This window comes from Salarias fasciatus, chromosome 1, assembly GCF_902148845.1.
Source record: "Salarias fasciatus chromosome 1, fSalaFa1.1, whole genome shotgun sequence".
NCBI lineage: Eukaryota > Metazoa > Chordata > Actinopteri > Blenniiformes > Blenniidae > Salarias > Salarias fasciatus.
In genome coordinates this window covers 22,026,567-22,049,136 of record NC_043745.1, presented here as the reverse complement: position 1 = coordinate 22,049,136, position 22,570 = coordinate 22,026,567, and the positions used below count along the sequence as shown (strand labels likewise).

The 22,570-nt window shown below is 41.9% G+C and overlaps 1 protein-coding gene and 1 long non-coding RNA gene across 6 annotated transcripts in view; one reads left to right on the top strand and one right to left on the bottom strand.

Annotated features, from left to right (window-relative positions):
* zfhx3b (zinc finger homeobox 3b) overlaps nt 1-22,570 on the bottom strand; it is a 202,473-nt gene that overhangs the window by 130,268 nt on the left and 49,635 nt on the right. For 3 of the 5 annotated variants that reach the window (XM_030102752.1, XM_030102988.1, XM_030103153.1), the window contains exon 4: nt 14,047-14,406. The exons of 1 other annotated variant lie outside the window; for it this stretch is intronic. The gene's annotated coding sequence lies outside the window, so the exon portion shown is untranslated. Of the gene's footprint in view, nt 1-1,636; nt 1,782-14,046; nt 14,407-22,570 lie in introns of those variants that run through there. One more of the 5 variants, XM_030102831.1, reaches the window with a different exon arrangement.
* On the top strand, nt 699-6,615 carry LOC115397063 (uncharacterized). Its single transcript, XR_003932426.1, has 2 exons — nt 699-1,423; nt 6,354-6,615. It is a non-coding gene; the product is annotated as an uncharacterized LOC115397063 (long non-coding RNA).

Below are 22,570 nucleotides of genomic sequence, written 5' to 3'. Positions count from 1 at the left end.
CCTACACGTCAAAGCCTTTCCGATTTCTTCTTTTTCTCCGATCAGATCCTTTTTTTTTTTGCCGAGATTAATATCAATTGCGTTATAGTCAGAAATAAACTACGTTCTTTTTTAAGGCCCCACCAGAGAGAGATTTAAAAAAGACAAGGCGTTGGTGTTTGTCCACCGAGAGCACAAGCTTCTGTTTTTTAGGGTGTGTGTGGAAGATATCTTGTAATACTTTGACTTAAAAAAAAAAACTAAATCTCCCACAAATGTTAACAGACTAAGCGGCTGCTAAACGCATGCAGTGACCTACAGGTTTAGCCTGGACCGCTCTCAAGTTTCCCGGCAGTAACTTTGGAATGATTATGTCTGCTTAAGGTCAGACTAATAAGGCAATGTTTTGTTTTCTTTCCGGCCAGCATTTCTCGGGGAAAAGCGTTGTTTTGAAAGTCCGGCACGGTGGCCAAGTAGTTGTGTGCAGCAGCAGCAGCGGCAGCGGCGGCGGCGGCGGCGGAGGATCGCCTGCGGTCCGCGGCGGTGCGCCCTGCGCGGCGGGGCTGAGCCGATCCGCGGAGCAGGCTCCCGGGGCTGTCCGTGGAAAAGGTCCCGCTGATCCGCTCCTGTCATGGAGGAGACCCGGGGCTCCGTTTTTTTTTCTCTCTCTCTCTCAACACGGAGCACACACACACACACATACACACACGCAAAAAAAAAAAGAAAAACACGAACCTCTCTCGTGCACACGCACCCACGCGCACCCATACACACACAGACACTCACACACACACACACACTCCGATCGATTTGCATGTGACTCCGTCAGTGAATGAGCGAGAATCGACTCAAAAACAACGCTTCAAAGAGCCAAAGAAGCTATGAAAAATAAAAAAAGCGAAAAGATGGAGAAAGTGGGGTAAAGAGGGGGAAAGAGTGGCTGGAGGAGCTGAGGCAGGGCGGAGGGACCGACTGCACGTCTCACACACCGAGACGTGTCGGAGAATCACAAAAAAAAAAATCTCTTTATCCAGAAGAGGATTTGAAAAGCACACGACGCTGCCGAAGCCCCCTTTGGATGTGGCTAAGTGTCAAAATCTGTCAAAATTAAGAGCGCGAGAGACGTGTGCCTTCCACCGGACGCTCGCGGACCCACAGGCTGGACTTGGAGCTCCTTTCCTGGGCAGCGCTCATGTGGAGCAGCCGCTGCTCTCCGTCCGCTCCACACAGACCCCCCTTCTTCTAACTGCATTTGTGCCTTAAAAACACGCTTCCAGACCACCATAAGCCCTCTAAACCTTCCCCCGATCCCACCGAAAAGCAGGCATTTGTTTCAAAAACCGTGCTTTTCTCCGATCAACTGCTCCGGAGTGGATCGCTGTCTTTGCCCATTTCTTATCTTCCATTCATGAGGAGAAGAGGACGATCGCTGATGTAAACACAGGTAACGTTACAGAATAAAACCGAGGATAAACCAAACTACTTGCATGAAATGAACTTATGGTCGCCAGGCATGTCTCACAAAGCGAGAATAGCCAGCTCCGCTACACGTAAAAACTACCGAGCAGATGGGAGAGATTCGGATAAGTCAAACAGCGAAAAGAATAGGATCGTGGAAACAGAGAGGAAAAGAGACAAACGCAAAGTTGAAACTTACAATTTCTCGCTGCCGCTTTGTGATCCTCGCTTTTTAATCCAGTATTGAGATGATTTAGCTAAAGATCCCATCAAGGCAGTCCCCGTTTGGTCAGTTTGCGCTTAGGGTGGCAAAAGAAAGATCATTGTTGTTGCGGAGTGTAAAAAGCGAAGTAGGTACTATTAGTTGTTAAAGGCAATATAAAAATAATTTGGATGCAAAGCAGGCGATGAGTCTTGTGTTAGAGGGAGCGAGGAAGAGGTGAAAGTGAGATCTGATGATTGAAAAGAAAAAACTCTTTGGATCTTTATTCCTGCTAATTAGTTTCCTGCAAAAAATGGCTGTGATTAATTCAGTGCGCATGTGCTTCATTACACAGGCACGAAGGGAAGGGCTAATTAGCCGCCTTCTGGATCAATAAGATTCAGCAAAGGAGAGAGCTCGGGAGAGAGAGGGAGGGAGGGAGGGAGAAAGAGGAGGGAGGGAGGGATGGATGGATAGATACAAGTAGAAAAAAGAGGAAAGTAATGATCAGGAATTGAAAATATGGAATTAAGAACAGCGGAAAGTAAGAGTTTGATTAGACGGAAGACAGTGAAAGTTAATAGTGGAGCAGGCAGCCGCTGCCCGGCGCTACAGGCGCAGCTTTTCTCCGCTCTTTCCCCACTTTTTCTCAACCTTTTTTCCTCTCGATATATATTTTTTTTTTGGCTTAAAAAATGAAAGATGCGCGCATCGCGTGGCATCTTAAAGTAAACAAGTGACCGTGCTTAATTTTATTCTGTCTCTTTTCAATCTCGGTCTGTCATTTCAGTCGCGTTAAAGCGCCACGCGGAGCTGCGTTTGTTGCTGACTTTATCGCTCATGTTTGAACAACTTATAGAAGGAAAAAAAAACCAACATAACTGAGTTTCGGCGGTAGGAAAAAAAGTAGCAAACTACACAAAGTAGCTTTCGCCGGCATCCTGAACCGTGCATGCTGTTTGTTGTGTTTGTAAACAAATAAAACAAACACTTGTCAAATTTTGCGCACGTTATAAGCGATTCCTCCATGCATGCATAACTGTACTGTACAGAAACGTATAGGCTGGCACGGTGCACGACTGTAATGTGCAAAGAACAGCTTCTTTTAAGTTCTTTCACGGGGATATTTTCAGAGTTAGCAGCGTGTTTGTCCGTGGAATGATATATATTTCAAGGCGTGCAAGTGACACTTTCTTAGAGTTAAAAAGTCGATATCAAAGCATCCTGATGCGTGGCTTCAAAATTCAACTTTTATAAGTCTTAGCGACACGATCTGTGTAAAGCATGTATGAAAAACACGAGATGCTTTTATGTTCATGATCTTTAAAAAAAAGACAATTGTTTAAGGCTTGGCAAGCTTAATGATGAATAAATATGTAAAGCTGATACAAACTTGAAGCAATATGTGTTCCTCTTTTCACATATAGCGTGTTTGTGCGTTGATTAATTTTGAATAAAACAGCAAAAGTCAGACTAATAACGAAATTTAAAATTTAACTTTATAAAACGTGATTTATCAAAAATATGCAAAGGATTATATGAAAGATGTGTCGTTTTTACAGCCACTGGACGTTCAAAATATCTGAGCTAAATCTAATATACAATGTCACAACACTGCAATATGGAATTTAAAAAAATATATTTGTTTTTAGGATGTATTTGTCTGTGGTTTAAATACATTTTAGTGAAAGTGAATAATTTCAGAGAGACGCTTTCTATCAGTACACTGTGTAAAGCAAGTTCAGCTCTTTTACTTGTTGAAGCTTCACTAAATCTTATGTGGATGTTTTACCTCAACTGAATTTAGAATATGCATATTCAGTAAACAATACATATTTAAAAAATAATGAATAGATTTATTCTTACCCAGCACACCAGACTTTTGCATAGCAGTAACACAGGGGGAGCAGGGGAAAATGACTATCGTGACATCTCTTGGCAAACTAGTGGGAACACGTTGTACATACGTGCACGTTCTCTTAAATACTAATAACACCATGCATTTATGACAAGGTGTCAGAATTGCATCAAGATGTTTGGACAGCTCTGGCCTGCGTGCTTTTAATGTGCTGCAGATCGTCACTGTGATGGTCAGTGCAGTGCCTCCTCTCGTTTTAAGGTGTTTCACAGGGAGAAATTTCTAAAAGCCTTTAAGATCAATACTTCCACAAATTTGTTGAGGTTCTGCGTTTGTTTCTGTTAATATACTTTCCGTAAAGCACTTCGCCCGTGTAACTGATGTCCCATCGTTTCCTCCGAATGAAAAGACTGTATTGCAAAAATCAACCTTTGAGTCTCTCAGTGCTCTTTGTTATGATAATTTTATTGTTGATTCTCCGAGGAAATGGACAATCCCTCACTCTCAGTATGGACTCTTTCTGTGCAAACAGCTCCATATAGACTCCCGGTGCACTGAATGCAAGTAGCAGCCTTCAATGATCACATAACGTGCCATGTTTATGGAAACAATACGGGATTGTTCGTCTGCGACTGTTTGGTGAATTCCGATGCAAAGTCGAAAATGCATGGGGAAAAAAAAGCTCCAATTCAATTATGTACTATGGATTTTGCAGAACTTAAAGTAGAGAATGTATAGCTCTGTTATTAAAAATAATAATAATAATAAAATGCAGGTTGAAAACGTCCCGGCATGTTTATTTCTTTAGGCGTGTGTTTTAGAGAAACGTATACATGAAGAACATTCCAATGTGTTTTTATTTTTGCGAAGATTGCGCACAGCTGATATGAACAGAGGTCTTCCTGAATGCTGCAGCGGCAAAGATGGCTGATGAAATATATAGACTATACTTTATATTTTCCAAGGGCCCTTTGACTTAAAGGTTAGAAAGGTTATGAAATCCCCATGGGACTCGGTGTTTCTACAGATCCAATAGCATATATTCCTTTGAAGAGCCTATGAAAATCAAACTTCTTACATTGTAGCCTATATGGATGAGGACCCCCCCCCCCCTTCTCCCCCTCCCTCTCTCCCTCTCTCTCTCCCTCTCTCTCTCTCTAAAGGTAAAACACACGGCGTGCCGTAACGCGGCATTTCCTGCGCACTTGCCTTCCACAAGCCGCGGCAGGCGCTGATACCTGATTTTTAAAGCACTGCAGCATCTGCTGAGCAGCAGCAGCAGCAGCAGCAGCAGACCACCGCGGCCCCCTCAAAACAAGACCCCGGCGTCGCCCAGTCACTCCAGCAGCTCGCGGTTCCGCGGTGCGTGAGGCAGGCAGTCTGCAGGAATCTCCAGGATTTGCGACGCGCCTGCTCTCTCGGGAAGAAGAGATTGTAAAAATGAATAGGTTGAAAATAGCGTGCAAGAGGAGTTAAAGGGGCTCGGAGATAATAAAAGAGTCTGGTGTAATTTGAGGCTTGTAGGAGGCAGCTTTGAGCCAGCCAGTCGCCCAAAGCCCCACAATGCAAACTTGGAGTTTACAAATTTATGCAAAGGCCTGATTGACATTACTCCATCAGTGGCCATATTGAGTATGGGCTAAATCAAAAGAGGAGCTGGGCAGACGGAGGCCTTGATGCTTTTAGGGCCTGTGCGTCAGTGAAAGGAGAAAGAGGGGGGAACTGACAGGGTCTGGAGCTTTTGTGTTACCAGCATTCAATTGCGCCTCTCAGTGGGAAGGATAACTGTCCACGTGCCAGCCTCAATAGGCATACATCGATGAGTGGCATTGCAAATCCAACACAACCTGTGGCTATGACAGCCCGTGCGCGTGACAAAGAAGGGGAGAGGAGCTTAAAATGCGAGGGGATCCGTAGATGTGGGGAACGTGGAAGTGCTTGACCACTGCCGGAATTGCAAGGAACAAAACGTCGCGTTCGAACAGGAGGGCAAAGCCTCCTAATCGTTTCTAACCGCGCGGACGCACGCCCACGTGCACAGCCAGACAACTTTAAGGAATATTTATTTTTAATGCATTCAGATCAAATTGAATTAAACTGAAATTATTTTATTCGTCGACCACTGGGCTCGTGGATGCACGTGCACGCGCAATGCCAGACAAAGCACAGAGGGGGGACAGAGGAAATGAAGCAAGGGTGAAAGTATTTAAAGATGAAAGCTGCCATCGAGAAAAAAAAAATGTCAAATAACTTTCTAAAAAGATAGCGGTCATTATATACCAAAGGATTTAGGGATTTGAGATGTTCATAGGCTGCAATATTAACTCGAAGTGTGTCAGTCATATGTCCAGGATATGGTAAACACAGATGAAAAGGGCATCTGGCATTCTAAAGGAAACAGTCTGGAGTCCGGTTCTGCTCTGAAAACATATTGTAGGCAGAATGGAAGCTCGAGATGGGACAGGAAAAACGCATGACTGAATTTTCATTAAAAAGAAACAATTCAGTTGTTTCTTTATTGATGAAGGATAATGAAAATGCATCTTAAAGTCAGTATAGTGCAGATGGAGGGGAATGTCCATCCAGTGGACCTGGACAAGAAGAATGGAGCTCAAGTTTTCTATGAAGAACAAAACATCTTAACTCACTTCAGCATTTCTCCTATTTTCTTTATTTTTTTGACGTGAAATAGGAAGTTTAAAAACTTTTTTGACATGAATTCAATAATTTTCTCTGATGTCTCACTCGATTTCTTTTTTATTTGAATTGTAAGATGATATCTACGTTTCTGTAAATGTGATGTTTTCTTTCTTCCTTTCTTTTTTTTTTTTTTTTTCTTTCTTCAATAACGATCAGTTGAGAGAAGCGCTGTCTCCCTTCACAGCTGGTGTCCGGCTCTCGGTGTGTCTGGGGTGGATAGGGCAGCGCAGCCAGGTGCGATGGCAGCGCCCTCTTATGTTCAGCCTGACCACTGGGATCAAGCGGCGCATCAACTCTCACACGAGCCGAGCGCCTGCGGACCAACTGCCCTGCGCAAAAAAAAAAAAGAAAAGAAAAAAAAAAGCGCACCTTTCGCCTCTCTGACTGTAATATGTTTAACTGCCTCATATGGAAAGGATGCAAAAACCAGCATTGCGCAAGTTACCGGGTGTACAGGAGATAAGCCAAAGCCGGGATGAAGGGGGAAAAATAATTCTAAAATAGGTCAATATTTTATCAAAAATGTAGTTTGTGAGTGTCCACGGACTGGCCGAAGACACAATTATTTGTAAATTCTGCTTTTTTTTTTTCTTTTTTTTTTTTTTTACTTTTAGGGAAAGACATGGGTGGAAAAAAGGCTCAGAATAAACTTGAACTTTGCTTAATTAGCGGAACATCTCTATGAAATCAGCAGAGCTGGAACACGAATAAAGAGAAATCGGAATGTCTTTTATTCTAGTTACTTCTTTGATTTGCTATATTTTGTGGCTTCACGTGCAGCATGTTGTCTGGCTCTACATGATATTACACAGCCAGGCTGACAGATAATGTCTTCTATGAACAGTAGGGGGAAGCTTTTTTTTTTTCTCCACCCCGAAAATCTTCACTTATAACCTTATATGTCTCAGTTTATTTATTTATTTATTTTGTTATCAGAATTTAGAAATATTCCAACACTGCATGCCTGTGGCCCCATAGTTTCTTTTTTTTATTATTAATATCATCATCATTCTTCTCGTGTCACGTTTGGCACAACAAGACTGCTCTTGGATGGACACACATCGTTGTGTATCTTTGTTCAGCCTCTTCCATCAAACTGAAAAACGGTGTTGTGTTTTGCTGTTGTTTTAGTTGTAGTCTTTTGTGATTTATATAAAATATCAAACCAACTCGATTCTTTATCATTCAGCTGTTTTTTTTTAACCCTAATCATAATGGGCACATCCTCTTTGAAAATGTCTGAGCACGTGTTTTATAAGGCTGTCTGCTGTTCAGATCATATAAGCAGTGTTGATTTTTTTTAAACAGTTATATTTATTTGTTTACTTGTTTGTTGTGACTACTTTTCTGGCTTGCACCACATTGTCTGCTGTTTCGTATTTTTTTTTTAAATGTTACATCTTCTGTTCTTTTTTCAAGTGAATTTATGTTCAAATTGCATTTCATTAAAAGTGTTTTTACTTACTGACCCGAAACTTGTGATTTTTTTTGGGGGGGGAGAGGGATAAAATGTTTCCATGATATGCCTTTTTGATGTCCATATTCTAAAAGAGCGTCCTGTGATTGAAATGTTTCTGGAGAAATGTGAAATTGTCTGATTCATGTTCACGACAGATCATATGCAAAGCAGCAGCACGAGGTGAAACCTGACATCAGATTTTTCTGAATGCAGTAGTAGATGGAAAGAAAGAAAAAAAAACAGAGTGGATCTGCTTTCTGCTGTTTGCTGTTGTGATTTTAGTTTGTAACAGAATAAATGACGAGCGGTCGTCTGGTCAGTCTGCCTCATTTACATAAGAAACAAGAAGGCATATCAATTCTCCTCTCTCATCCATTCACTCACCCTGCCAGTACTACCTTATTAATGACCCCATGCATTATTCACAAACAGTTTGGACGTTTGGATTTTGGAGAAACGGTGGTGTTAACCCATAATTATTCCGTCAATATTCGAGAAATGTCGTGAAACATCCGAAAATTGCCGATTGCTGGCTGTCTTTATTTGATTGTACAGATTATTTCAGCCTGACCACTGCGATTAAATCGAATCAGAAAACACTCACATGCACGCGCACGGACACCCCCCCCCCAAAAAAAAAAAAAAATCACCGAGCGTGACTCTCTTTTCGCCTCCCTCCCTGCTCCCACGTGGGTGCGAGCGCGTGTGAGTGTGTGTGTGTGTGTGTGTGTGTGTGTGTGTGTGTGTGTGTGTGTGTGTGTGTGTGTTAGAGAGAGAGGGAAAGAAAGAAAGAAAACGAAGTGAAGAGATGGGAGGTAAATAACATTTTAAATCGAGTTTAAATTATTTTACTATTATTATTATTATCATCATTATTATTATTATTATTATTATTATTATTATTATTATTATTATGTCAACAAACAGATTTTTTTTTAGATAGACACACACACACACACACACACACACACACACACATCAGAAAACTCTGCGTAAGAGCAGCTCAGCTTCAGAGGTCTATCATCGTCTCACTTTCATTCCTGCAGACATATATATCTGAATGTTTTCCCCATTTTTTAAAGTGTTTTTTTTTCCCTTTTCACTAATATAAACGATAGAATTTTTGGGGTTACAGGTGCTCAAAAGGCACAGGCATATATTTTGTGCACGTGTTTTTTTTTTCTTCCGTATGCTTCAGAAGATGTCTCGTTAAAATAAAAAAAAAATAAAAAGTACAAACAGCAAAACAAATTAAGCCACCCGCAAAATATACAGTTGCTAACACAGAATAAGAGCATAAATGTTTGCGTGTGACCTGTTAGATGTGATCACACACACATGCCAAACTGTCCCGTGGATCTGCACTGGGAGGCTTGAAGGCAATGCATCTCTCAGTGAAAATAGAAAAAAAAAAAAAAAAAAAAAAGAGCAAAGCAGGCCTTCTGATAATGCATATTTCAGGTCGGGATGGAGTGAATAATGGAGAAAGCTGCTGTCATAGACTCTGGGTGAGAGACAGGCGGGACTCGTGGGGTTTTACGCGCTTTGGAGAGGCTCACTGAAACAGAGGGCTCCCAAATCAGAGCCATATGACCACTCCAGGCAAGAGCTGCAAACACAAGCTGATGGTAAACCGACCCAAACACAAAGGGGGGGAGAACACAGATCCCCTGAACCGCGCGGACGGGTTTTAAACCTGCACTGCATGCTCGTTGAATTTGCACTTGAACATAACACACGAAAAGAGAGTAATTTCCCTTGATGTGAAGAAGAAGTCCACTCCCCTCAAACATCGCGATGGGATGAAAGATGACAGGTGGAAGCAACACAAAAGGCAAAAACAGATCTGGGATTATCACCAGAGGTCAAATCCAAATCCTGCCTAGGACACAGCCCCCGGGTTCCCCAACACCATCTACTGTATGGCACATGACTCTGCTCATTCAAGAAACCATCTTATATGTTTCATATGTATTATGAAGCCTGAAACAAGACCTTTTTTTCCTTTTTTTTTTACATTTCTCACACAAAGCTTGAGCTAACAGAGTATTTAGGAGCTGATTCTATAAATCCATTAACACCATTGATTCAACACCAAATGGCAGAATATTGGAGAGCAAGTTAGACATAACGAGTTTTACTATTCAAATCAATGACTTAAATGAAAGCCACACTGATAGCTACTGACAAATAATGATGGCTAATCTTTATAGTGGCGATAATGGACACATGTTCCTTCTATTCAATGCAGGAAATGACAGCCTTTGATTTTTTTAGTGGCTATTCAGTGTTTGACAGTGACATGGACGCAGTTTCTTCCCATATTCAAGCACTAACAACCACTCAGTCAGTGGGCTACTATTCAGACAAGTGAGAGAAGTGAATGGAGACAGGGTGGGATCATTGTGAATTTTACATGCATAGAAATGCGCCGCTCCTATCAATGTACTACACACAACACCCTGCTGATGCAGAGAGAGCATCTCAGCAGCGTTTAGCGAAGAAACAAGCGAAACCGAAGCCTCATCTGATCAAACCTCCGGAGCCGTGAAGGAGCCCTCCGGTAGCGCAGGAGGAATTTCAAATGGTCCGGGCTACTGATGCAGAATTATGGATGCTTAACCCCTTTGAGCTTTTCCGAAACTTGGTGGCGAGGCAACCCCACCCATGTTTGCTGTGTGTGGTGAGCTGTAAGAGTCGGGGTCATGGCACATCGCCTGTCCATCAACCGCTTTGGCCCCTGTGCTCTAAATACCTCGGCAGAGGTGAGCCCCCCCACCCCAGCCCCCCCTCCACATCCTGAAGTGTTCCTGCAGCCAATAAAACCAAGTGATTAGTGGAGTTGTTCCTTTTTTTAGGTGTCAGCTTGTTAAGGGAGTTAATAGTCAAGGTGTTTACTTTTGGATGACAGGCGGCCGACTGCCCATCGGCTCCCCGGAGCACCGCAATGTGGCTGCATCCTGCAATTGGATTGGTCCATTCAGAAGGGAAAAAAAAAGAATTTCCCCAAGGGAATTAATAAAGTATTATATATATTTCTATGTGTGTGTGAGTGTGCAACCAATGTTGCAGTATGGCTGAACTGAGTGGAAGCACGCAGGCAGTTGGAGGCCTTGCGTATCTGGGTTAAGGGAAACACTCAGCAGTGACGGCGACCTCCTCACTACCTGCTCCCGCAGCTCACATGACCCGCCTTTTCCTGCCAAGATCACGTCTGCATTACAGATTTTGAGCGTGTGCAGCAGTCAGCTGACAGAAATGCCACCCTTCACCTCATTCAGTTTGTTTGTTTGTTTTGTTTGTTTCTCATTGGGACTATTTTGCATGTAACAGAGGAACAACACATCAGACTAATACACACATAAGCAGTCACATGAGTGTGACTGACATAATGTTACACGAAATTAGGAACATTACAATAACAGTTCTTACTCAGCCTGACAAGCGGTTTGCGGATAATTTGTAATGCTGTGCAGACCCTACAACGCTGTGGCGTAGCAGCTGAATTTTAATTCACTTAAACAAGTTGTTTTGCTTACGAGGGGAAAAAAAATCAACATGAAAAACTGTCTTTGAATAGCAAAAGGTCATACCTTCCCTGTGGTCAAATGACCGACAGTGATGTGATATTCCCTTTCAGAGCGCAGAAGATAAAATGTCTGCATTGACTTACAGGCATGTTTTCATTCTCTTTATTTCAGCTTGTACGTTAACCCGGATCTGTTAATGCCCTTCTCATCCCGAAATTAATTTTTAACTGACTTTCAATAATTTTAAGCCATTTAAGACATTTTTAAAACATATTGTTAACCATATCAGAGTCTTATTGAAAACTAGATTGTGTAAAGAGCTGCAAACATCAAACCTGTAACTACTGGATTGAAGCTTCCAACTCTATTCACACTATAATCATAAATTATTATGCTTTACAGTCTTGTGTTTTTCTTAGTTCTTTTATTACTGCAGTTTTATTTGATGTACAAAACCCCATGGTTTTAACCCGAGATATTTAACTTACCATTTGTAATATTTCGACTTTCTTCCATTTTAAAGCATCTTCAGAACTTGCAGATCTGTATTAATAGATTAAAAGTGACTGCATGACATTTGACTCTCAAATTCCTAATGTTTATTTTCTCCTGGAATTTAGTGTGATGGACTTTAAGGAGATCTGCCACAAGAACTGCAGTTTTGTTAAAGAATAAAACTATATTATCCTGATAAGAATACAATAAGGGATTGGCTATTCTCTACTAATTGCTCCCAAAGAGTGAGACAATCATGATTGTTGTACATTTCCAATCTTATTCACTGCATTACATCCCTGAACGTAGTACATTTTCCTATAAGCTACAACACAGCTGCCTGATAGGCTGATGAAGTGAAATGATCAGCTGTATTGGCAGTGCTCGGGCATTTTGTGCACTCACATGAGACATAAAACATGTAACAAGAATGATAACCTATGTTTTGTCTACTTTTTGATCTTATGTTTCTGAATATGTGCAAATACATTTCCCGAGGAAGAAAGAGAGAAAGGAAAAGGGGGAAACCGGTTTTAACGTGTTCTGTTTAGAATTGTAAATGTATTGCATAGGCCCTGCTGTCCAATTACATATATCTTTCATGTATGAAATCATGCATGTCTTCTCCTCTAAAAGGGGAGGGCTGGCACAAAGGGAGCAACCCCGACTGCAGCAGAACAGTGTGCAGCCCACATGAAAAATAAGGTCTAGTGCTGGAGCCCTGGAGCCCTGGGCGAGGAGCGCAGCTCCATCAGCACACAGCTAAGCCAGGGAGGGGAGTTGCTTTCCCCCAGACTGGAGCCCTCTCCACCCCTGACTCCCGCTGTATTATTGTTGCTCTATTTGTGAGGCGGCTGACCCTTTGGGTTCTAATTCAGACTTTGTATAAAATGCATTTCAGATCACGTCCTTAATTAGCTCCACGATGATAAATATCGTCTCTTGCCCTTTCAAGTGTTTTATATCCACGCGCAATAAAAATTTATCTTTAAAGATGCAAGAATAATAACAATAATAAAAAAAATGATGTTATTTATTTATTCGTTCTCTCTTGTTTCATTTTCATTCTCAAAACAACAATTTGCTGCTGGGCTTTAAATTTCAGTGACCTAAATTTTGTTAAATTACTTTGATGTTTTCAAAGAACCTCTTTAAATCCTTAAAGAGATAACTTATCTCATTCAGGATGTCCTGCAGCATTGTGTGTGTGTGTGTGTGTGTGTGTGTGTGTGTGTGTGTGTGTGTGTGTGTGTGTGTGTGTGTGTGTGTGTGTTTTAAACAGTACATTCACTTATTAGCATAAACAAATGTTATCATTTTCCGGGTGTAAAACAATATACCATTTTACAGCCAGTAAAGACATTTTCAGTTATATCTTTCGGATGAAGGGCAATCGATATTTTGTCACAGGAACATCGCCTGGTCTTCATATCTTCTTACCAGATGCTATTCAAATGCAAGGCCTTGATTGTCAAGAATTATATTCTGCATACTCTCTGAACAGAAAAAAATAGTTTAATATGGTCCGAATAACCTGGGATCTGACCTGAGTCACTCGCTAAAAATGTCCCAGCAGTCATCTGCCAACTGGCAGTCCAAACCCAAATAAAAACAAGATGAGAGTCCAATTTTAAAGCCACTCTGAATGGAAATGCAACCACGTGCTGTGAGGCCTGAAAATGCATGTGTGCATCAGAAATGCCCCTTTCCTGACATAAGACTCAAGCACAATCCACATATCCTTACTGTATATATGGCCATGAATACACACTGATTTACAGTACACACCTATCAGGAAAGACACTCAAAAATACTAAAAAAAGAAGTATTGTAGCTTTTAACTTGAAAACACCAGAAAGCATCCATTCACACATCCTATTAGAATTGTAAAACATAAAAAAAAATCATCCAGAAAAATTTGTTGTCACAAAAGTGTAAATAAAACTAAATAAAATATATTTCCAGTCTACATGTCTGCACATTAATATATGTTGTTCTGCATGTTAAGTGCCTGCACAGCGACTGTCTGCATGCACACAGCTTGAAACAAACCACACCCACAACAAGCCCTCCCCGGTCACTGACCAGTTCCCCAGGAGGCAAGTGAAGAACCCGGGGCAAGCATCTATCGACCAAACAATCCCAACGTATTCAGATGCTCTAATCCCTCAGGAATAAACAGGTGAGCATAAAAGCGAGCGTTTATCAGTCAGACTTTCCTTTACATCAAATATGAAGGTGAGCTGACCACGTGGGGGGAGGGGGGGAAGCAGGCGAGGTGGGGACAAGTTGGCTTCAAAGCCCCGGAGAAGTTAAAGGGCTTAACGCTTGGACAGCAGGAGCAAGGGGGACTTCAGAGCCTTACCTGATGGGGTTTTTGGTCTGGGTTTCCAACACACGGAAGCTTCTCTGACTGCGTTTTCTTTTCAAGTGTCCGTTTGAAGTCAGCAGGCAGAAAGGTCACACCCTCTTGGTCACAGCAGGTTCGTTGATGCAATGTCGGAAGGCCAACAGCTATTGCTAATATTCAGACTTTGTTTCTTTGTATACTCAAAAATAATAAAAGGCAAATGTAAAGCTATTGATCCGGTGCCTGGGCACCTGAAGAAGTTTTGGTGATCAACTCCTAGAATTCCAGGTATTTCCAGGGTTTTCCAAAGCTATACATTTTGGGATTTAGGGACTCCCGAGTCACATGGAGAACTAATCAGGATGACGCCATTGCCTGGGAGAAGAAACAAACACAGAAAAGGAAATAACAGATGAGTTAAAAGCATGATTTTAACAGCAGAAAATCCCAGCAACAAAGACAGAGTAGCACTGCAGTCCTCCACCAGCACCCTCGATTTCTCTACCTCATCCGGGAAATATAAGCACATAATAAATGTCTTTTAGGAGAGGAAAACCAGAGCTGTATGACTTCCATCAAGACTTCAAAATTAATCAGCTGTTTTTAGAGTCAACAAAATTAATCTATAATTATTTGTATGCTACTACAGCAGGACAACCTCTTATGATTTCAAGATTACATTTAATAGCAAATGAACTGCTGTGAGTAATTTCTCTTCTCATTCCGCTGAAGACTTTCAGAATGAAAAATGAAAAAGATTTCCAGAGAAACTTAATTTCCCTGTAACCGGAACAAGACATATTCCTGTAATAGCATATATAATTGCCTGTTCTGCAGAGGATCTTCAGTATATGACAACAAAGTCTCATAGACAATACATATTTATTCAACTGTCAATTCTGGCAATGAAAAAAGAGCATGTAAAAAAAGGCTTTGAATTCCACATGGGCCTGGTTTGTGAAGCTGGGTAAATATGCTTGTCATATGTTCCAATAGTTCCACAGCGACAGAGATTTAGTTTGGGAATACAGGCGGGAGAGGCAGACAGCTTGTGATAACTGAATAGCTCTTTTGAAGCCACCTCCATTTGGAAACATTGTGCGATTATTTTTACCTCTGTGGTTAGACTTGAGTTAAAGCCCATGTTTAATTGTTCCCAAGAGTTCTTAGTGTGGCGCTGATAAGGAGCTCGGGGAGCCACATTTAAAACTGCAACAAAAATAACCAGACTCTTCGCTCATTGGCCACAGGTCTGATGGAGTGACAACAGAAAATCCACAAAGCAGGGAGAGAGAACGATGGATGCAAAGAGAAGAGACGGAAGGGGGGGGGTGAAGGTCTTGTGTGGTTTGGACGTAAGATCTGAATGTTTTGTGTTTCCCTTGGTCTTGGTTTTGAAGTGCGCTCGGCTTCATACAATCTCTTCACTTCTACTTGAAAAAAAAATACGAATAATGATCATTTTAAGCTATGGGAAATGGAGAGAATACAGTACATTTCTTGCTAATCAATAAATAAATCATTTTCATGACGACGGCTTTGTCAGTAGTTACAGCGGACAGGATGCAGTGCTGTTAATTTGTCATCTCTCTCTTCGTCTGAGGCCACGACTTCCCAGTTTGTCAGGGCGACCTGTGGGAGTGTGTGTGTCGGATCAATAGCCCACCCACAGCAGAGCCGCGGGCCATCCCTGACCTGGGCTATTGATTAGGCCTGGCTCAGCTGCCAATAGCAATGTGCTGGATGTGACACCGAACTAAAACGGGAGCCGAGGAAGGGGGATTCTGAATTGCCGGTGGCAGCCCCACAGCACAGCGCAGATAAAAGTCAATTCCACTTAACCAAATCACTGACAACTAAATAGTTAGCAGACAGAAAAATGCACAGAGGCTGTGATGGCAGCAGCTGGATGGCTTTGGGGATTTCTGAGCCTCTGACCTGTGTCAGGGGGCATGGAGAGGCCAGCGCAGAAACACGGTGTCGCACATCTGTCTGTTTGGCTTTTTATGGCCGTCACTCCTTCAACAAGTTACACCTGCGCTGGCGACGCATCGGAAACACCGCCTGCAAGAGCTTCCCTCCAGACTAACCATTCACATCACAGCGTCAGTCATGACCAGTGTAAAACAGAAAACTTTATTCATTTGAAACATATATTCTTCTGTAAACAACATATATGTCTAAATGACATAAACTTCGAGTGAGGATCAAGTATTGTAGCTACTTTAACTTCACTTTTTTTAGTGTGGGTATTCAGATTTTCAGAAGGCAGCGATTCAGCAGGAGCTTGGCTGCAGTCTTCCCTGCACCTCAGCAGTTCAGTTGAAGTTGACTCCTCCCGATCCATCTTTGTCCCAGTCATTACCAGTCCATATTAGAGTAGTTTACATGTCACTTTACTGGTCCTTTGCCTCATGAATGTAATTCTGTGGCCACTGCCTCCGTGCGCGTTCAGCACCTATCTATGGCTCCATATCTCTCCCAGTAATTGCTGAGTGACAGAAAGGCAATACTGACCACTTCATTATAGGACAGCCAGACTGACTGGACACTGGCCTCTTGGCTCTGGGTCACTCTGGCCAGACTGACCTTATCTGCCCAGGTCGTCAGGGGTCAGGCACCCAGAATCTATAAGGACTTTACTAGAGTTGCCGTAGGTGCCATACAGCAAGGTCGCTTGACCCAGGAGGGCTGCTTATATCAGGTATTGATTGCAGTTTGTCTACTTCAGCTGAGCCTGGGCTAATCTCCCAACACTAGGGTCTCCGGGGCAAAGGCTTTAGTGTAAAGTTAAGTATTGGAAGTAACAAGAGTGATGGTGCGGTCAGTGGATACTAGTGGCCGCAACAGAGAAAGAACAAGAGTTGTGGGGATTTGGGGTTTAAAAAAAAAACAACATGTGTAAGAACAGCAGAGATAGAGCATCAGATCTATGACTGGTGTTCAGAACAGGGGAGAAAAAAAAAAGTTCCATTCTCGGGGTTCACTTGGGGATGAGAGGATGTGCATGACTTTTTTATTGAGTAATAAAACAAAGGAAGTGGTGGTGAGATGTATTGAACAACTGCAGAGGTGCACTTTGACTGAGAGCTGGCTGCTTCTCGCTCTTTGCTTAAACACAGTAAAACTGGATCCTAAATATCTGCCCATGTAAATAAATGCAACATGAACTTTTTCCCCGCTTGCTTTAAATTGTGTGATATTTAGTTATTTGCTTCCAATATGAATACAATAAACAATTGTTCATGTTGTTCTTGCTTTCTTTTTTTTCCTTCCAGGAAAACAAATTAATCCAGCTGAAAAAGTTAGTTCTCCCAATCTTTCATTCAGCCATCTTTTCAGATCTTCTACATATGGTTAAAGATATATGAGACGGTTCGTCAGCACCTACAGAAATGTGTGTTTGTGTGCCTGTACCAGCTCCGTGCGAGACCCTTTATGTACATACTAAAGCATTTCTGCTGCTCGTTAGATCTCGTCTCTCGGCAGCTGCTTGGCACCGTTCATATTAAATCACAATAATGGCAGATGAGCTCCTGCGCTGGAGAGACAAGCATCTATTTGAAACTGCATTTTATTACACTTTGTTCCTTTTAATCAAAAAAAAACTATGTGAAAAGATAACCCGGTTTTAAAAATCCCAGATAAACAGCAACGATTGCATCTTTAAATAATAAATGATCCTCTGCCTCTTACAGACGGGAATATAACTGAAAATAATTGAAGACAACAATGTCCTATAAGAGCAGCACTCGAGCAGTGCTGATTCAGAAACCCTTATAACTTCAAACATTCAGTCATAAAGTATGGATAATCCGGAAAAGAAAGGTATGCGTTTGTTTACAATTTTCTTCTAATTAAGGCTACAGGATGGGGTCTGCCGTTGTTAAAGTTGATGTGTGTTTGTTAGACTTCTCCGAAAAACTGTAGCACAGGCAAATTAGGGGTGGAATACAAAACGAAACAAACAATAACACTCTAAACTGATCTGCAGTCAAGGAATAAATATTTCACAATCTGTCTACATGTGACACACTCTCGGTGGAGAACAAAGGATTCTTCCACAAGAAATTGCTCAAACTTGGTCTTGAGACAATAACCTTTGTGGCCTGCATTAATTCACAAAATATGATAGTGACTCCTTCTTCAGGACTCTGTGTGCAATCTGTTCGCAATTTGTTTTGAATTCACGGACACACCGCTTCTTTTCTGGGTCGACAAAACATTCCTGTTGGCAGTTATTGAAGATAGGAGATCGAAACAGATCAAAAAGTTACCGAGCTAAAATTCAGACTCAAATCAGGGGGGGTGCATCGCATTCAGAGACGCTCGCTAAAATGATAAATTGGGCTAAACATGTGATATGCCACACCGCTTTCCAACGCTGATTAGACTCCACACAGAGCCGGAGTGAATGACAGGTCCATGATCACATCCCCGAGATGACGCACACAACAGCATTTCACTGTACAGGGCTGGAGGCACGGGTGAACTAAAGAGTATGAAAAATCAGGTAAGCACCATGCTGATGAAGGTGATGTTTTCCCATTTTCCCTCTGTGAACCAAGCAAGCGCTGTGCTGTGTGTCTAAGAGGGATAAGGCAGTGCTTGATGATTAATCACTGGACATAATAAAGCTTCTCACCATGAGCGCACAGTCCAGCTGATTCTATGATATGATTGGGGCCGATTAGAAAGGAGAAATAATCATTCCTTACAGTGCATTCATAGTACACTCTAATGACATCTTCTGATTGGGCCTTGTAGAGAAGATAATAAGGGCCGTCTTCAGAATGGTCTCTAAGATTATTTCTTTAACTTCATGAAGCGGGGCCACGCGTCTGTATGCTGCAGATTTGAGGATTAAGATAAGATGACCTTTCACATTATGTTGCCATGTATAAAAGAAGTTTACAGTCCCTCATTACATTAGACCTTATCAATGCTAGAGCCTCTGTGAAGCCCCTTTGAACATCACAGTTTTTTTTTGTGTGTGTGTGCGCGTGTGTGTGTGTTTTATTCGGGTATACAACAGGCCTGAACCCCCCAGTGTGGGATTATTGTGCTCGAGTGTGTGTATGTGTGCATTCTCAAAAGGGTGTGGTGTGGATTTGCACGGTAGCTTTTGCAGACTTAAAGCAGTAATCTGGTGTAAAAACTTTATTCTCTCTTTTTTTCATAGTCCTGTGGGATCGGTAGGTTACATATTTAATGTGTTAATCAAAATCATGTTAGCTTGTATGATGTGAAGAATTAAAAGATTAATGTGACGGCTGTGGACTGGCGCTATCACACAATGAGTGTGTATCAAATGTTTAATCTGACAACAGCCTGCGTAAAACTGGAAATATACATGTTAGACTTTTCTGGTTGTTGGGACCTGCAAGAGAAATACTGAAAAGAAGAGAAGCACAACAGCACATTCAAGCTCCACAGTTCTACCCAAAAAAAAAGACCCAAAAAACAAAAACAAAAAAAACAAAACTGGCACTCAATCTTAACATCCAAGTAGTCTATGAAAAACGAAAAACTGCAAATGGATGGCAAAGAGTCACTTGTTTCAAATGCAAACCAGCATGTTTAAAACATTTTCTTGGATCAAGTGATATTATGTTGAAACTGGAGGACTTACCCGCCTGTCAGTTACAAATACTGTCACTTGTTTCAATCTCACTGTGAGCAAAAGTACATTTGAAACGAGTCAAACGATCTCACCCTGGTGGCAGGTTTGTTTTCTCTTGTTGTTTCCCGCTCCGCAAAAAAAAAAAAAAAAAAAAAACCCAAATCCAACTAAATAAGTTAAATTCTACTAAATGTTTCAAGCTTTCTGTGAGTGAGTGACACTTTTGGATCACTCCTCTTCGGCAGAACCGCTCTCTGCTGGGCTGGAAGCTATAGGCTTTAACAGGCATCAGACTACTGGCCAACATCTCCAGGCGTCTTTGATGTGGGAGGCATCGCTTACCCCTATAACTTACAGCCCAGCTCTGCAGGGACTTATTTTTATAACCTCCATTATTTTCTATCATAAATATTCAAATCCAGATCTTAAATCCAGAGCTTAGTGAGGAGAATAGCCAAAAACAACATGCAGCTCTTCAGCTTCCCCCAGCTCTCACTCCTCTATAGAAAATCATTATGAAGATTAATACAGAAATCAAACAGAATGCTGAGACGAGACTGTGGGATCCGGGAAAAATAATGCACTCATATGAAAGACTCAGGAAGGAATTTCTGGTCAAGGATCTCTGGCTGTTTTGTTCTTTATTTGTTTGAGTATTTTGACACATTCTGCATTTCCTCTTTTTTTTTTCTTTTTTTTTGGCTCTGAATTAATATTTGCGGCTTGAATATTAATCCTGATTCAGTACTGGATTAGTTTGCTTTTGTCCCCCCTGTGCTGAGCCCTAAATAAAGGCGCTGACATGGAGAGGAAATCTATACCTCTCTGCCCTGCAAACAAAGACCTCTGCACCCAGAGATAACACATGTCCCTGCAACACAGACCCCCCTACTCTGCCCACACTGTGGATCCTTCATCTCCTTCGCACTTTTCTGTCTCCCTCAACCCTCAATTTTACATTCTCCCCTTCTTCTCACCACTCTCTCTCTCTTCCTCAGAAAAACTTTGCCATGGTAGATTTGCAAGGCAATTGTGCCCTTAAACCGCGCCTCTTCCTCAGCTTATACCATGCATTTTCCAGAGTTTATCAAAGAATACAATAGGGTTATGCTTTCACCATTATTCTCCAGGCAAGAACAGTAATTTAAATGCACCAGTACTACTGAGGCAGGGCACAGCCCTGCTGTCTCACTACGGAACAGAGAGATGAAAATGCGTTACAAAAAACGCACTGCATTACTTTGTTGACCTTTCCTGTTCTCATAGTTTACAAACAGCTGTGAAGCTCCTTCCTCTGGGCTCTTTGTACATCAGAGACGAGGACTGATGGAGGCACGCCATGCTTAAATGAAGGGCTTTTTCTAACTTGCCTCCGTTGTGGCTCACAAAACGCAAACTAACAAACACACATTTACTTTCTTTTCTGCCGCCGAAGCGGCTGCCAAAGTGAGGAAGGAAATACACACTGAAACAGATATGGCATCCTTTCATGTAAGTATATATTTTAACACATAGTGTTTTCAACAACAAAAGGGGGGGAAAAAAAAATCTAAACATATGCAGACATCAAAACATCCACCCACACATGGAAACAAGTTTAATTTCCTCGTCCATTGTTATAGCATCAGTGAACATTTTTATTTAAATGTTTTCATATTATATAGTAATGGAAGCTACAGTGGCGCTGCTATTTTGATGTGACTAAATAGGCCCACAACAGTTCATCTCAAAGCCCTGCTTCAAATGAACTGCCAGCCGATGTCCTCAATGACACTAATCAGCACATACCTGTCAGTTCATACGACGAGATACACACACACACAGAGGCACACGCGCGCACGCACACACACACACACACACACACACACACACACACACACACACACACACACACACACACACACACACACACACACACACACACACACACACACACACACTAATGTTTTGTCATGGTATTGTGAAAGCAAACGGGAACATTGAGTACCGTGTTAGGAATGGTGGTTCTACATATGTGCCCTGAGGCTGAATGCCAGGTGAATACTAACAGTAAACTGAAAGGATGAGGAAGATGTGGAGGACTGAGGATGATGAAGACGAGAAGATTTAGTGTGGAATGAAAGAGTAAATATTTATGGAATAAGGAAGGAAAACAAACTGAGGAAGAAGACAGAATGAGAAAGGTAGCAAATAATGAAGGTAAGAGGAAATAGCAAAGGAAGCTGAAAATAATGCTTGAAAAAGTCCAGAGTAGAGGAAGTGCAGGCCGCTGGACGGGGACTGGACCTGCAGACCTGGTCAGCCTGAAGAGGCCGGGCAGCCACAGCGATGCCATTATGTTGTTAATCAATCCACTGGTGTCTCTGGGTGGGCAGATACTCACAGTCTAGAAGGGGTTAATGGGAAATCAATGGGAGGGATGTGCTTATGAGCAGGACACGGGGAAAGAGGGACAAGGAGGAGAGCGATAGAGGGGCGGGGAAGGGGAGATAGGAACATTGTTTCCTGTGATAGCTGCAGTCTTCCCAGATGTTATCTGTCATTCAAAGCAACACTCTGGTGACCAGATGTTTAGGCTCACTGTGGTGGAGTGGGTATACATCCTAGTGGGGGATCAATATAGGTCAAGTGCATGGTAATATTTATCACTACGCCGCGCACACAAGACAGTGATGTCTTTACAATACAGAGGCTTGTGCTGAGCTGCAGGACAATTATGCATACATACATGAAAAAAATGACCCCTTTTGATAAACTCATTTATTCTGGGGCGTATGTATCGAGCACGATGGTGTTTTCTCATTAATATGGATCCTCTGTCTGACCTGTATCAGCAACATCTGCTTCCGATGTCTATTACAGGAAACAAAGAGAAGAGCTGATATGGAAGGAAAAGTAAAATAAATACAAAAAAAA